General features: G+C 33.5%; 2 long non-coding RNA genes across 2 annotated transcripts; both read left to right on the top strand.

The window, feature by feature from the left end:
- The first annotated feature begins 4,791 nt into the window (after window positions 1-4,791).
- Window positions 4,792-5,783, top strand: LOC134233613 (uncharacterized). The gene is made up of 3 exons (XR_009985033.1): window positions 4,792-5,042; window positions 5,328-5,388; window positions 5,659-5,783. It is a non-coding gene; the product is annotated as an uncharacterized LOC134233613 (long non-coding RNA).
- Window positions 5,784-7,743: 1,960 nt separating this feature from the next.
- Window positions 7,744-15,885, top strand: LOC134233612 (uncharacterized). The gene is made up of 3 exons (XR_009985032.1): window positions 7,744-7,858; window positions 13,793-14,071; window positions 14,198-15,885. It is a non-coding gene; the product is annotated as an uncharacterized LOC134233612 (long non-coding RNA).
- Window positions 15,886-16,468: the final 583 nt, after the last annotated feature.

Here is a 16,468-nt window from a genome sequence, read left to right as displayed (position 1 = left end):
AGAGTAAAGTCCACGAACCATCAAAAAATGCCTCTCGCAAGATATAAACGCAATTTTTATCATAGACAGTATAGACTTTATGCTTTTCATAACTGTTTTCCTTTTTTCAATATCTATTATAGTTTTTAAAAACGAGGTCTTGCAATATGGCAATGTTTAAATAGAAAAACGCAATAGGAACGTCATTTTTTGTAACGTAACGTCACGTCAATTAGCGATAGAATGACCTTGCTATTACAATGCACAGATATTTAGAAAAATAGGACTTTTAAAATGCAATAATTAGAACCAATTTTATATTTATCTTATCAACTTCATAATCAATCAAGATGATAATTCTGAATGAATAGAATTAAACAAATATTGGAACTTACTTCCGCTGCGGTAGATTTAGATACATAAAATAGTTGATAGTGTAGCCTTTTATTGCAAATCTCGGTTGAAAGCACACACTTCGGTATTGTGAAACGTTGGGTGATGATACTGATGAATATGACTGAAATACAATTGAATCTTACCGACTTACGATTGCGCAATCCAACAAAGAATCTGATTGGTGTTTTTTTTATAGGCCCGCCCACTTTTTGAAATGTACGGCCAAAATATGGAATGTTTCGAAGTAAAAATAGAACATCTGTAGAAAACGGGCAAAAAAGTGGCATATTTTGAACTAAGAATTTAATTGACCTTTACAATACCTTATTAATTATAGTGATTGTCGGCAATCTGTATAATGATCTTCAAATACGATATTTCAGAGCTGGCTATAGTCATGTCATGTTATATCAGGTGCATAATCCCGGGGCACATGAACACAATCGTTGGCGCTTCTCTTTTTTTTCTTCAATGCACCAATAAAAATAAAACGTACTTCGATTTAATAAATGTTGTTACATTAGCTATTTTTCACATGAATTATAAGTAATTTTGTATTTTTAATGAATAACATTCGCAATAACAGTAAAAATTTCACTTCCCACAAAAAAGAGCAAAGATCTAGATTTTTCTGGACGCATGTTTATTGCCATGGCGACCGTTGAAATGGGTCGTAGTAGCAAAGATACGTTAAAAACATATGGCTATATTTTTGACAGTATGGACAATAAAACAGTCAATTTTTGAATAAATTCGATGTTTTACACTTTTTACCACCTGATTATGAATTTATTTTTTTCCCACTGAATATACAGGCACGTTGCATCGTTTTTGAAAGGGGGGGGGGGGCAACCTGAGAAATTTTATTTTACTTACCTGAAAAATTTGACAAGCAAAAAAAAAAAAATTAAAAGTTGCCCAATCTCAAAAATCCTATTTCGTAGTTTTTTCCTTGCAATCCTTGCTGTCACTATACTATGGTTATAAAGGGGGGTTGCAACCATCCCATCAATGAACATTTACTATAGTAAAGGTTATGTTGGGGAAAAAAGTGGGGGGGGGGCTGCTCACTTATGACTAAAACATGGAGAAAAAATTTTTAATGCACTGAAAAGTCGCACAGAAAAAAAAACACTCTCTACCATCAGCTCATACATTCACCTCTGTCGTTTGCTCGCGTATACACAGTGTTAAACACGAGAAATACTGCGTTTGTTTTAATTCATTACAATTCAATTTCTATGCTTATGTCTGGATTTTGAGATAGATATTTACTAAATCAATCCAGAACTATTGATTTGAATTGAAACAATTCTTCAAATATCAAATTTATACGTTATGTCAAAAATCTTGGCAGCTCTAGGTGTCTGAGAGAGGAACGAACGACAACTCTGCATGGGAGATTGAGAAAAAACACCTAAAGTGTTAAATGTCGTCAATATATAGGAAATCGGCAGAAATACATGTATATATGATGAAATGAAATAGTTTATGCCATCAAGTGATATCCATGTATCGCGTAAGGAATATATCACATGCTAAAAAAAATTTTCCAGTTTGTTTGTTGACTTTTTTCCGCGCAAGAGTGGGCGGGTTCTTATCAACCAATTAAAACGCTTGTTTAACAAAACGAAATCCGTGATTCTAATTGTTCAGTTGTCAGATCCAGTAGTATCATCACACAACGCAACTCTATTTCGGCCGGAGAGCAAGATTTGCGATAAAAATCTAGATCTAAATACCAGTACATTACTTGAAAAGAAGTACATATGCATGTACACAATAGTTGAAAGGACCTTTTTTCTATACATTTTTAAGAACTTGGCGAGCACCCGCGAATATTAGCTGTTAATTAATTTTCACAGGCAAGCGAGAAATATCCGCAAGATTCGCGCACACCTCAATCTCACTGATATTTTTTCTCATCTTTGCGAACCAGCCAATCGCTGGGTCATCTTTAATCCAGTAAAATAATTTATGTATGGAGTACGGTATTTGTAGTGTGTTGTTAATACTTTGTTAGCGATTGACTTACATGTAATAATTTTATCATCTTTTTTTAATTGTGCATTGCTAGCTTATCGTTTATCACTTTCCATTTCATGTTCACATTATGATTTCCATCCGTATGTAATTCTTATAAATACGTGTCAAAATAAAAAGTGAAATACAAGTACAGACATCAACATTTTACTAATACTTACAAGGAAAGATTGATTTTACGCGAAAAAGGCTTAATAAGACCTTATTATAGACACATTTGTAAGAGGAAAGTGTAAAATGGTCTCAGTTTTTCTTGAAATAGAAAAGACATTTATGGTCGTAGTAAGCAATTTTAGAAAAGAAAAAGGGGGGGGGGGGGTATACAAAGGACGAATATATACACAGTTGTATCTTTTTAAAAATATTTTTTTAAAGGAAAGTGTCACAGTAAATTATTTAATTTTAAAGTATGTTTTAGAAAAATCCTGTACTTCACAATAATGTTCATATAATTGTATGTAATGAACGTATAATTAATGTCAAAGCATGGACCCCCCCCCCCCCCCGGTGACCTCTTCTAATCGTATAGTGATGAACTATACAAATCTTCGTGGTAGCGGATCCAGCGATTTTCAAATATTAAATGCAGAGGAAGACATAGTCCCCCTAATCTACCTTTCCCCCATCCTAAGCCATAACAATGCAGGGGCTATTTTGAATGTTGATCTACATGCAAAAAAATTAATATATATAATAATCAATATTTGAAATGAGAAACACTATAACGGCCAAAGAAGGATCTTTGATGTGATGTTCTTTTATAAATAATAATAAACACTATCTAGGGTCATATATTTTAAATTCAGCTCTTGTTTCTGAAAACAAATTCTTCATAATACTTTTGAAGAAAGCTTTAAATTATTTTTCACGTTATGCAAGTGCATAAAAATTATATACGCGGTTTTATGAAGTATAATGAATGATTTTTCGGTTTTGAAATTTAAAAAAAAACGATTGATATATATTGCTGCTACATGTGATACTTATACATATATATGCATTGTATGCATCGACGTGAGTATTTGTTAAACGAACATCATGTGCATTTTATGTAAACACACACACGAGTTCTACGTTGAATCCAGTTCACAGAGTTGTTAATTTTTTTAATAGCGAGCGCAGCGAGCGTCAATAGACTAACGTGTATGAACAGAGGAAATTCGGATTGAAATCTGTACATACGTCAGCGAAATATTCTCTGTTCCACAATCCCAGAATTCCTGCACTACCCAATGTCCTTTGCGCGAATAAATCAAAAATAGTAAAAAATTTAAAGGAACAGTTTTTCTTACCGAAATCTTAACGAAATGATTTTGCCTTAAAAAAAATACCCCTATGCCACAACACTGGCCTTCACCTTGCCCTTCGGAAATGATACAAATGACGTCACCGGAAACTTACGAAGTTTGACGAAGTTATGTCGGTTGCTTCCGTGAAACTCGGCTAAAACAGAGCAAAAACTTACATGAAAAGAACGATTTAATACAATCTCTCTTCCATAAAACTAGCGTTTGCGTTCTAAGTCAACAGAACTTTTTATCTCAATCTGACGTCAGACTTTCGTCACTTCTACGGTTCGGGTATTTCCGATTTTGTCGGACATTTCCGAGAAGTTTGGAATCTCGATCCCGATGCTTGGGAAATGATTTCTTTAAATATTGTTTTGTTTTATTCTTTTTGCTTTCTTTTTCTTGAATGATAGACAGTACATTGTAGGTTTTTGACAGTAAATAAACTGCGCTCGCCCCAACGGTCACACCGTAAAACATATTAATAGATAATACCCCGTTTCAAATAAATGAATTTAACAAAGCGACAGAAAACTACATGTACATCTTTAAAAAAAAAAAAAAAATTTCCCCATTTATCCCTGCCACTGATTCCCAATGACTACATCTATTATGACGTCACAAATGACGTACACCGAGTAAGTTTGTTTTCCTTTGATTTCAGAAATGTAATTTTTTAAATTCTTTGCCACAATTATTACCTTCAATTAAAATTGACTGCTTTTTTCTATCACCATGTGTTATCTATTTATTTGATGTCTTATGACCTACCAATGAATCACTGACTGTCACTCTAAAAAAATTACCGATTCTTGATAGGCTAACAAAGTTTAGATTTTACTCTTATTTCTTATAATCGTCACAGTCATAAACAAACATAATAATTGACATGTATACTTGCGATAGTCACATATGTAGTAGAGGTACTTTTATTTGAAATAATAAAAGTTGGAGTGATTTTAAATGGCATAAAATAAATATTAAATATAAATTAAATATAAACTAAATAAAGTATTAAATATGTTATAAATGATAAGTTTTTCCGTTAAAGCTTTATTCTATCTATTCCTTACTAACTTGGGTATTTAGTGTTATAGATATACACCCCTTTGGATCCACACCTGTACATACACTTTTACATGACCACACACATATCTATTGGTCAGTTTTTGAAATGCTTAGTTTTCATTGGTTAGTGTTTTGGTCTTTGTGGGGTAGTGAGTTTTATTCAGTTTAGACTCTAGAATTCTGATTTTGAATGGAGAAGACCTAGATTGTTTTGCTGTTGGAATATTTATTTCCTAAGACCTTGAGACCTAAGACAATTCCTGAAATGTAAGTTTTTACTTGTTTTATGCCACAATATATGTTTTCTATAATATTTAGTTGAAAATATGGAAAACAAGATATTTTACTTTTAATTGTTACATTTTGAGTTATCTGTCTATTTATTCAGATATTGATAAATCTGATGAAGTTTTCCTATAGATTAATTTGTATATAAACCTGAAAATAGTTTGAAGTGAAGATTTTGATAATCAAGATAATCTAAATAATTATTTATTTTGAGAAAGGTATTTGTATAGAACAAGTCCTTATTATTACATTTATTGTACATAGGTATCTCCATATATAACGAGTATGTAAACTTGCATTGGAGAAAGTTCAGTTCCATAAATTGGTATGTCTATCTGTATATATATTTTTATGATTTGTAAAGAAATATCAAAGAAAGATAACTCTTCAGAAGATTGTAAAGTTCAATTGCATTATAAGAGTTACCTCCCTTATATCATGTGTAAAGTATATATATTTCTTATGTGTTATCATAGTGAATGATGATAATTTATTGTAAAAGGGAAGACAGATAATTTGTTATATTTTATAATCGTAATATTTAATTGAAATAATATTTTGTACATATTTTTATGACGCAATTTGTATATTGCAGGACTTCCAATATTTCCATCCATTGTTTCCATTAAATCCATTATAAATTCCATATCATCGATTGTCAACTTAGAGATGTCATAATTAAAAGTGTAAACTACAACAATATTGTGTTTTCCATCATACTGCCGGGAATACCCGCTACACATATATAGTAAGTTGAATGTTTTACTTGTCTGTAAATCAATCTAATTTTGGAAAAAGAACTGTCGATAAATCGGCATTTTTAACGGATATATATGTTTTTAGACTGAAGCCATCGTATTTATTCCAGTAGCCAGACGTGCATGTCTATAGGTGCATCAGTTGACATTTTCTTGCTTGTGTGATATTAGTGTTCATCCACTTACATAATCAATATTATAAACTTTTCTAATTGATCCTTTAAAGTTTGTATAAAAGACAAAGACAAATATGGTTGTTCATGATCATAGCATTTTTACACGCGTCGACATTTAATTTTTATTGTTTTTCACCATGAGCACACTCGTTACCGCAAAATATTTTCATTGGAAATTATTTGTCTAACAGTTATAATTATTTTTCTGTTTCAATATTTTGCGGTAACGACTGTGCTCTATGTGAAATTCACGATTTATTGTGAAAAATTTGAGCAATTTTCCGGAAAAAATCGAACCATGCTGCGTTTTAGAATTTAGTATGACATTGTAACATCCGGTTTTGACAAAATTGTTGCACATGTGAAATGTGTCAATGTTCTAGGTTGATAATAACCCAAAACATTTTTTCTAATGTCCTTTTCAAAAATTACATATTTGCTAGGCCAAATAAGGCATTTGTGGATTGAATTCTTTCACAGCAGTTGTGGAATATTCTTCAACAATTCTTCTGGCGCGAAATTCATTTCTTTGAAACTGGTTTTTTACTGTCTGCAAGGCCGTAATTAGACTCAAGCTTTAAGTGGGGCAAGTCATCTTGGGGCTCTGAACACGGAAAACACTTAGTTTCAACTAATAATACAATTTTATCTTCTCAGTAATGTTTTATTTAAATCTTTTGTATTTTCTTCCGAGTCGGAAAAAATTCCGAGAATCCAAATTAAATTGTGATATCTTTATAACGCAATTGACCTAGATTTTGTAATTTACGTAAAAGTTCTATCTTCATAAAAGGTAATGATACAAATAATAAGTTCTTATAATTTTAGTCTAATAATTTTCATTCTAGATACGCCATATATGGCTTTAATTTTATAGTTACTGACAGCCTAATTGAATTATTCTATTTTACCCCCTTCCTTAACAGAAAATTATTAACTTAATTCAATGTCTCCCCTTTCAGATTGTAAAAGTACAGTGGAGTCGCCAATTCCGGGTCGTCTCCAATTCCGGGTCACTCGCGTGTATTTTATGCCTAGTGTTAAAATTTAAGCGCAAAAAACTTAATGAATACGCTGGTCATAAAGAACTGGCCTTTCTGAATGTAATTAATTACAAAATTTTGAAAATCAGCTTTAAGAGAGCATCCGACAATCGAAATTCTGAAACGCACGCATTAAAGACTTGGATGTTTCTGCTTCGGTGATCCCGGGCTACTTTCGTTTTTGTTCGCTGCAGAAAGGCTGATATAAACGTTCTATATAAATAATAAGAGCTCGAAAGTATGGCAAATGCATTTAGTTTTAACTCAGAAATCAATCATTATGATCGTTGCTCAAATAAAATTAAAATAAGTATTAAATCAAACTGTAGTAGTTTCTCCAATTGCGGGTCACGCAATCTCGTGGCATGAACATGTCGATATTCTATGTACAAAACCAATCGACAACCATGTATTTACCTTGATTATCAAAAGTATTCTAATGGAAAATAGTTCTTCTAAAAATTAAAATCGAGTTGACCCTTCAAATGCATTTTTTTTTCAATAAGTGAATTTACTTGAATTATTTTTAATCCTAGTACGTTTTTTTAAATTCTGCATACTGCAATTTGCTTTGTTGTAATTGTTTTAAAAATAATTTAAACATATTTCTGTGGTTGTTTTACTTTTTTTCCAAGCTGGATGAATTATTTAATGCTTAAACATCATAACAATCCTGTTCTGAAACGTTCCATAAATTTTACAGATTCAACTTTCGGCAGCTCCCTGTTCCCCATTCGCGCATGCGCATTGAGACTTTCGTTTTCACTTCGGATTTTGAAAAGGAGAAAACACTTCGCACGCAGGATTGTGTTGCTGTGGTAAGTTTTTTTTTTTCATCGAATTTTAATTTCATGTCTCAAGTAAGTCATAGATATAGACTTTCTTGTCTTCCTATTAAGAGTAGAATAGTATTATGTTCTTTTACAGGTTCAGTACAACAATCAGCACATTGAACAGTTTAACTCATTGTTACATTGTACTTACAACAGAAAAAAGCTTATGATCAGCTGTTTTACCCCATAGATATTGTTGGATATGTGCAATGATTAAAACACTGTAAAATGATGCACCACAGAAGTCATGCTGAAAGAGGGAGAAAATTTCTAAATTAAATTTTAATTTAATTAGGTACACATTATCATCTGTACTAGCACACTGGTCTTGTAGTGAAATTGTGTATGTTAATGTATTCCCTATGACCTTTCACCCTGACCTCATACTCATCCACCCGTGCTGGCCAGCATGCTTTTCCTCGTCAGTTCGGTCCAGTCCTCAAACCAGTCACCACGTGTGTGTTACCTTTTCCCTTGTTTGTTGTTATCTGTACCGTATTTCTTCATTGGTCGTCACCTTAGTTGTATACTTACTTTAAGGTAGGCGACATTTATTACATAGTAAAATATGTCTATATTTTACTACAGTCTGAAAGAATAGGTATGAATGACAGAGCTAGAGCACAAAAACTTATGCTTGATTGTGGATTAAATTCTCTAAATTCTTTTCTCAATTGTACAAAAGCTATATTTCATTTCTGTCAATTACTTCTCTGATATTTAATATCTGTACAATGCACATACAGATTTTAAGCTAGCCTGCAGTGCAGCGTGTTAGTCTGTTCGACCAAATAATGTGCCTCTCAAAATGGCAGTGTATCGATAGTAACATTTTGAGATGGCAGTTTGAAAACGGCTACTGTGAATTAAATCAATATTTGTGCACAATAAATATAAACTTTTTTTTTTTCAACTGGTAGAGTAGCTCTCAGACCTGTCAGTGTCAACTTACTAACCAGGTATCATACCATACCCTGTCACTAAAAGACTATGTAACTTACTAATAGTACATGTACCCTCTAAGTTGTCATTTAAATGACCAGTATGATATCTGCACATAATCATCACTAACACATTGGGTAAGTCACATGTTGCATACTTTTATAATACTGATTATATCTACTGTATCTTTTACATGGTGTACAATTTGACTGACTTATTATACCCCAGTATTAAAAAGCGGAAGGGTAAATAATGTTTGTGGTGTCATCTAGCTATATGTCTGTCCATCCATCCATCTTTCTAGCTGCCTGTTGGTCTGTAAGGCTTTGGGGATCCGGTACCCATCTCTTATCTGCAACTCCTCTCATACCACTGATTGAAATTTGATAAGACTTTCATAGAATCTTTCATACATATTGCCATTGTGCATCTCCTACAGATGATCCGACAGTCAGATATTTTGGGTTTCCCGTAGCTAAACATGGTCACTGCCATTATATTCATCATGTACATATGGGATGCGGGGTATCATTTTAAGTGAGCTCATTGTTCACTACTTCTAGTTTATCAAGTTTTCTTGGTTGATTATGAACATGATAAATGAAGAGTAATATTTGAATCATTTATAAAGAGATACCAGCAATATCAATATTTATGCCCTGTCATGAATATGGTCGGGGCATTTAGTGTTTGTCATGTCCGTCCTCCATCCTTCTGTCTTTCCGTCACACTTTGCATTAAGCTATGTTCAAAACTTAGTTTCAAAGCAGGGCTCTCACACCACCTTTTGGGACTGGGGCCGGGCCTTTCAAATTGGGAAAATTATCGCCATTTTGGGAAAAGTTAGATATTAACCAAAATTCATTTTAAAAATCCTCAAATTTAGCTTTTCTAGCATTTTCTCATCAATTTAACTCTGGTTTAGAATAAACAGTTAAACAGAACAAACATGGATACGTAGGCTATAGTATATTTATCAAGAAAGTACATTAGATTTGTCATTACTATCTTAGAGTGTTGATGATTACTGTTATGTCTTCTGGGTGACATGCAGTCGCCAGTCACATCATCCCGAATTTCCTCGATCACATGGACAACTTTGCTTACTAATACAGCGCGATACTGAACTTGCCAAAGCGTGGGATTGTTTCTAGGTGCAGCTTACTAATGTTTAAATGAAATGTCTCTTTTTGAAACCTAAATGATGTTTTTCGTCGAAACTACATGACAAGATACTCTGCACTCATAGTTAGTATACATTTTTTTTAAAACAATAACCTGGTTCCTGGAACCAGTTTACGAATGCATTTGGCGCGAACTAATGAAATAGTGGTACAGTTTCACTTTCATTTGCAAACATGTTTTGTTTGTTAGTTTTTTTTGCGATTCAGTTTCATGGACTTTCATTTTTTAATTAATATTTTGCTATAGAAATTGGGAAATTTACACCTTTCTTTTGGGAAAAAAGGTACCTTTTTTGCATTGGGAACGGGGCCGAATATCGGCCCCAGATTTAGAGAATCAAGAGCCCTGCAAAGAGACTATCCAACATATTTTCATCAAACTTAATCAAAATATGATGATAGACATTGGTGAGAGGTATGCAACTGCATCAACATCTTTTGACCTTGTCCTTTCCTTTGACCTTGACCTCACTAGTCTTTTCTTTAATCAGTGTCAAACTTCATATGCTGATACACACTGATGAAAGCAACTTACCTGTATTAACATTTTTGACGTTGACCTTAAATAACCTTTATCGAAATTGTTTTTAAGTTAGTTTTAAAGAAACCATTTCATATGCTGAAACATACTGATGCAAGCTTTTCAACTGCATTAACAGTTTTGACTTTGGCATTTCCTTTGACCTTGACCTCCTTTTAATGAAATTAGTGCTAAACATAATATGCTGATACATGCTGATGTAAGTATTCAACAGCATCACTATTCAAGATATTCTGATCAAATTTCATACACTAATACAAGTTTCCATGTTGCATTACTAATAGGAATTAATTGATTGAAAGCTGCCACTTGGTATTAATCAAAAATTTTTGATTAGCAAGGGTGCCTATGAAATGTGTGGACCAAAGGTCATGGGTTCATGTGTGGTAGTGGCATTACTGATAATTGCTGAATATTACTGAAAAAATTAAATGCATTTTATTGTTCCCCTTCTCTGTCTATGGGTATTAAGTAACCAAAGGAAGCATTCTAAGTGTATACTGTATACACTTTTTATTCGCGTGAACTTTATTTTCACAGAATTACACAAGACAGTGTGCCCATGAAAATTTAATTCTTGTGAATAAAAGTATTCGTTAAGATTAAATAGAAGAATAGCTGCAGATCTGTAGCGTTATGGCTTTATGTATTTGTCTTTTAACATAACGATAAAGATCCCATAATGCTAAAAAAAAAAATGCAATTTTTCGGTTCAACATTTTGGGGAGAATTTCTATACAAGTAAAAAGAGACCCCCTTAGACACTCAGTACCCCTCCTTAAAAACTGGGATGTAAAAATGGTATTAAAAAAAAGTCATAGGTATGAAGTTTTAAAAGTAAACAACTCTTCACCCTACCCACATAATAGGTATTTCACTTATGGAAAAACGGTATACAGTAATTTTTTAGCTCACCTCGACGAAGTCGAGATGAGCTTATGCTATACCCCCGGTGTGAGCGTTAGCGTCGGCGTCCCAGGTTAAAGTTTTAGGAGCAAGTCAATTCCCAAGGAACTATAAGCATACCTGAACCAAACTTGCATGGATGATACATCTAGGGATGTACACTACCAGACTTGCTTCGGATGCTGGATCTGACCTACATTTTCTAGATGAGTGCCCAGGTTAAAGTTTTTGGAGCAGGTTAAAGTTTTTGGAGCAGGTCCATTCCCAAGGAGTTATAAGACCTACCTGGACCAAACTTGCATGGATGATGCATCTACGGATGTACACTACCAGACTTGCTTTGGATGCTGGATCTGACCTACATTTTCCAGATGAGTGACCAGGTTTAAGTTTTTGGAGCAGGTCTATTGCCAAGGAACTATAAGCCCTACCTGTTACAAACTTGCATGGATGATGCATCTAGGAAAGGACACTACAAAACTTGCTTCGGATGCTGGATCTGACATACATTTTTCAGATGAGTGACCAGGTTAAAGTTTTTGGAGCAGATCCATTCCACAGAACCTATAAGCCTAAGGATGTATTCGCTTTAACAAAAGAATTGACCTATAGGACTAGGAGAGAACAATTTCCCGGAAAAAGTGACATTGAATAATTAAACTTTATTTGTTGTTTTCTACCATACATATGTCTAAATTTTCCAAATTTTTATTTTATACCTAAAATTTATTATTTACAACTTTACAATAAACCTTCAAAGTTGACTGAAACACCATTTTGTCCGTTAAAGCGTTGATATTTGCATGAATTTTGGCCTTGGAGTCCTTCAGGGCAGGCCTGCCCCTAAATAAAATTGTGATATTTTGATAGGTTATGATATAGAAAATGATTTAAAATAGGATTTTTTTAGGGGCACCCCTGCCCTAGGGTCGAAATTCTCAAAAAACCTACAAAAAATAAGGAAACCTGATTTTGAAAATCTGCTTAAAATTTCGACTTCATATATTCATAGACGGACTAGCTCAGTTAATATACCAGTTGGTTTTACTCCGTGAAATGCTTCTTTTTAAAATCGCGGGTTCGAATCCACCTGGCACCACACTTTCGCTTTTTTAAAGTTAATTTATTTTTTTTTATAGACTTGTGTATTTCCTTGAATTATCTATCGTTTATGTATGCCCATTCTTGACACAAGAAAATCTAAACAGATATCAAATCATAACAATCAAATGTACAGTTGTCAGTCAGGCAGAACACACCTTGGTATAAGCACAATTTCTCCGAGGACAAGAGTAACTCACTCTATGTTATTTGATACAGATATTCTTGACAGCATTGAGCTGCGTCGAATTTCAATTGTATACATTCCTTAGAATTTTATCACATTAATTTTGGTTACATATATCAGTAACTGTACTCCCTTTGATTTCATTTAGGCCTATATAATTTGCACACATTAATGACATATTTTATTAAATCCACGGATAAATAGCTTAGACATAAAAAATAGAATTTCAGAGACAGTAGACATTACCATAATGCTCAATGAGAAGTAAAGACAAATATCAATTATTACATTTGGAGAAAACAAACTCAGAAAATCAATGAAAGGGTTTCTTCTACCTCTACTCACTGAAATAAAGATTTCAGAAAAAACAAATTGTTAAATGTATTCGGCCTAATGTCATTAATCGGAACGGAAATCGACAAGCTTTTTGTAGAGAAGAAAACCAAGCCCGTTCCTATAGGTCAGATCCCTATTTATAATGAAGTGATCCTTTGGACCAAACTTGCATAGATGATGCATCTAGGGATGGACACAACCAGACTAGCTTCGGATGCTGGATCTGACCTATATTTTCCATACAAGAGACCAGGTTAAAGTTTTGGGAACAGATCAAGTCCTTGATATCTGCAGTATAAACAAAGTTATGAATATTTGTCAACACTTCACATGTTTTTCACGCTACACGCGTAGAAATGTGTATATGCCATGTAAAGGGTTAAACACAACTTGCAAGAATATTGTTGTTGGGCTGAATACTAAATATTAAGAAAATATGATGTGAGATTTCCATTACATAAACTGATAACATTCGTCGAGGTGAGCTTCGTAATCTTTGATTACCTATGTTTTGCTTTTGACTTGGGTGGACACCCCCTGCAAAAAATTTCCTGGATCCCCTCCTTTTATCCCAATTAGGTATTTTATTTCAATATTAAATAAGGATGATAATAATACTATACTCAAGCCCTTAGGGCTATATCATAGAGATACTTATATTTTTGTTTTAAAATTTTTTGATATTGTTTAAAGTACTATTAACAATATCCCCTTTTATTTAGTTTGGACAGAAAAGAGATATAAAAGGACTTCATGGAATTCACCAACATCAAGCCATTGAAGATCCTGAAGCATTCAAGTACAAGATGACAAAGCTTAGAAAATTGTGTTGTCTTTTTCACCATTGGCCTGCCTTGCAGAGTTACTTCAGTTCCCATGACGATGTTGAGAAACCAGACAGATGAAGTGATGTACATCATATACATGACAACAACCATGAACATGTATAAGTGAATCCGCTTCCAAAGTTTCATTATTCATCCACTGAATGATTTTTCAAGGTAAAATTCTGAATGTCTAAATGTTTTATAAATATTATTTATATAAATGTACATTAAAATTAAATTTTAAAAAAAGCCTATTTGAGATGCTGATATTAAAATATTTAAATTATTGCCTTTTATCAGGCTGATGAAGTTAAGATTGGGTACTTGAGGGACATCAAAGATGCTTGCCAAATTTCTTTTCAAGGATATGGTGGTATCCAAACTTGGCTTTCTAAATCCAGCAAATGGAGGAGATCTACCACGAACTGCCCTTACTGTGCTAGCACAGAGATTCACTTCCTTGGTGCCCACGAATCAGTGGGAACAAAGGGAAAAGGAATTCATGGATTACCAAACAACTCCTGCTCTGTACCTCCCAAGTTTTGTGGAAAACACAAGAAAAGATTCTACTGAATAGGATAAGATTCTGGACCAAAAAATACATCACCAAGACACCAATGTATCCAGTGATGATTGATTGATCTTATGTTGTTTAACATCCCTCTAAAAAATGTATCACTCATATGGAGACGTCACCACTTGCCAGTGGAGGGCTACAAATTTTGTCCGATACTCGACATTCGGAGCTATTGAACAAGGAGGGATCTTTTTTTGTGCCAGCATCTACTGCACCTTCAGTTAGTACGGTCTCTTCCAAAGGACCGGTCTCCTCATTCTATTGTGGGATTGTAACCCATTACATAAGGATCAATTCCAAAATTCGTGACTCGAGAGCAGTTTCCAGTGATAGTCAAAGCCATGCCTTAATATTGTGCCTAACTCCAATGCTGGATGTGAATGAGTCTTCTCTATGGGGAAGAAAATACAGACAGAGACCCCTGCTAATTTGGACAATGAAACAATCAGTGCCCTACTTACGACCAAATTTAAAACAACAGTGTAATCTCGTTAAACATGAAAGGACTTTTTCCAGTCTGGTGTACATAAAAAGGCTTGTGTTTCATATAACAAGGACTTTAGTGATTAACTCTTTGGCTGTTTGTGTCTTGACTGTTGACTGAAAATGTTCTTAAACTTAATTTTTAACAGATGTAGAGGAAGGGACTGGACTTCTCTCCTCCTTTTTTTCCAAGGGAGAGAGAGAGGGGGGAGATGTTTTTCTGTGATAGGTATTTCTGTGTTTAATATGTTAAAATAAAGTATCCCAATCTGTGCCTTTTCTGCTCTCAAGAAAGAGTATTGCGTATTGCTTTGTTTATACAATGAAGATATCCGTTATACCACCATTGACTTGGTTACGGGCTCCGACCACCCACACAATGTCACTTGAAACTTAAAAGGATGTCACATAGGATTTTTATTTACATGTTTAAGTTCTTAATTGAAATAAAATTAATGATCCTCTTAATTACCATACTAGTTACATGCAAGGTTTCAAAAATGGAAGATTCTGGCGAAACTTTGGCGATGACATTTTTGGACTATCTTCTAAAGTAACTTCCTTACAGGAATATGCAAGAAAAGGTTATAATAAGGAGAATGCTAAAGATAAATATTTTCTCCATATAGTATGAAATTATTTTAGTCAATGGAGCAAGTTATAAAACACACCCATAACACGCGGAAGGGGGAGAGGCTTACTTTTCTGAGAGTAATCTTATCCTGAATGTACTTTTAAGGTCAAGATCTAGTAAATGAAAGATGCCTACAGATTTATTTTGAGAAATTAATTTCTGTAATAATGCTTTATAACTTTAGCTTGCTCAAATAAGGTGTTTTGGGGCATATTTAATTTGTAAGAAAACAAGTTGAAAATCATATTTTTAACTATCATTTTCATAGAGAAATTATGTATGTTGTGTGTTCTATGAAAGGGGGGGGGGGAGGGGTAGGGTAAGCACAAACCTTAAAGACCCTTACAAAATTGCTGGATTCGCCTCTGGTTTATGTACCTGTATGTGATATGTCATTTTGTTAGCTTGAATTTCAATAGTATTACACAATAAGTAGCTATATTCAAACAATGCAGTATTGCTTTCATGTACTACATATACTGTCTTTTTATATAATAAAATTGGCTTATTTAGTTGCATTAGATATGTTAGAATACTTTGAATGAAATCAGAAGAAAAAAATGTCCAAACGAAGAATGTGTATCATATATGATAAAGAATAATAAAGAAATCAATGGAAAAGACGGAAAGATTCAGATTGGACACAAGTGAAATGCATAGTTTGTGTAAAATGTGCCACCCAAAATCCCCAGCTGGGATTTTCAACAGGTACATAATAAACCCTGGGGATGGAGTGGGGGGTCTCTTTTGCAACACAATAGATTACTATAAGTTTACAATCTGTTTTGGCTTTAAAGTTCTTTAATTCTCATTTTAAATCTTCATAACATTAAGGTTTTGTGATATATATCATATCTCCACACGCAGACATAGCTCC

The sequence above is a fragment of the Saccostrea cucullata genome, unplaced genomic scaffold (assembly GCF_032062105.1).
Source record: "Saccostrea cucullata isolate Sc308-1 unplaced genomic scaffold, CSIRO_AGI_Scuc_v1 ctg3882, whole genome shotgun sequence".
Classification (NCBI taxonomy): Eukaryota; Metazoa; Mollusca; class Bivalvia; order Ostreida; family Ostreidae; genus Saccostrea; species Saccostrea cuccullata.
The sequence above is the reverse complement of the archived record's forward strand: the minus strand, read 5'-3'. Positions and strand labels throughout refer to the sequence as shown.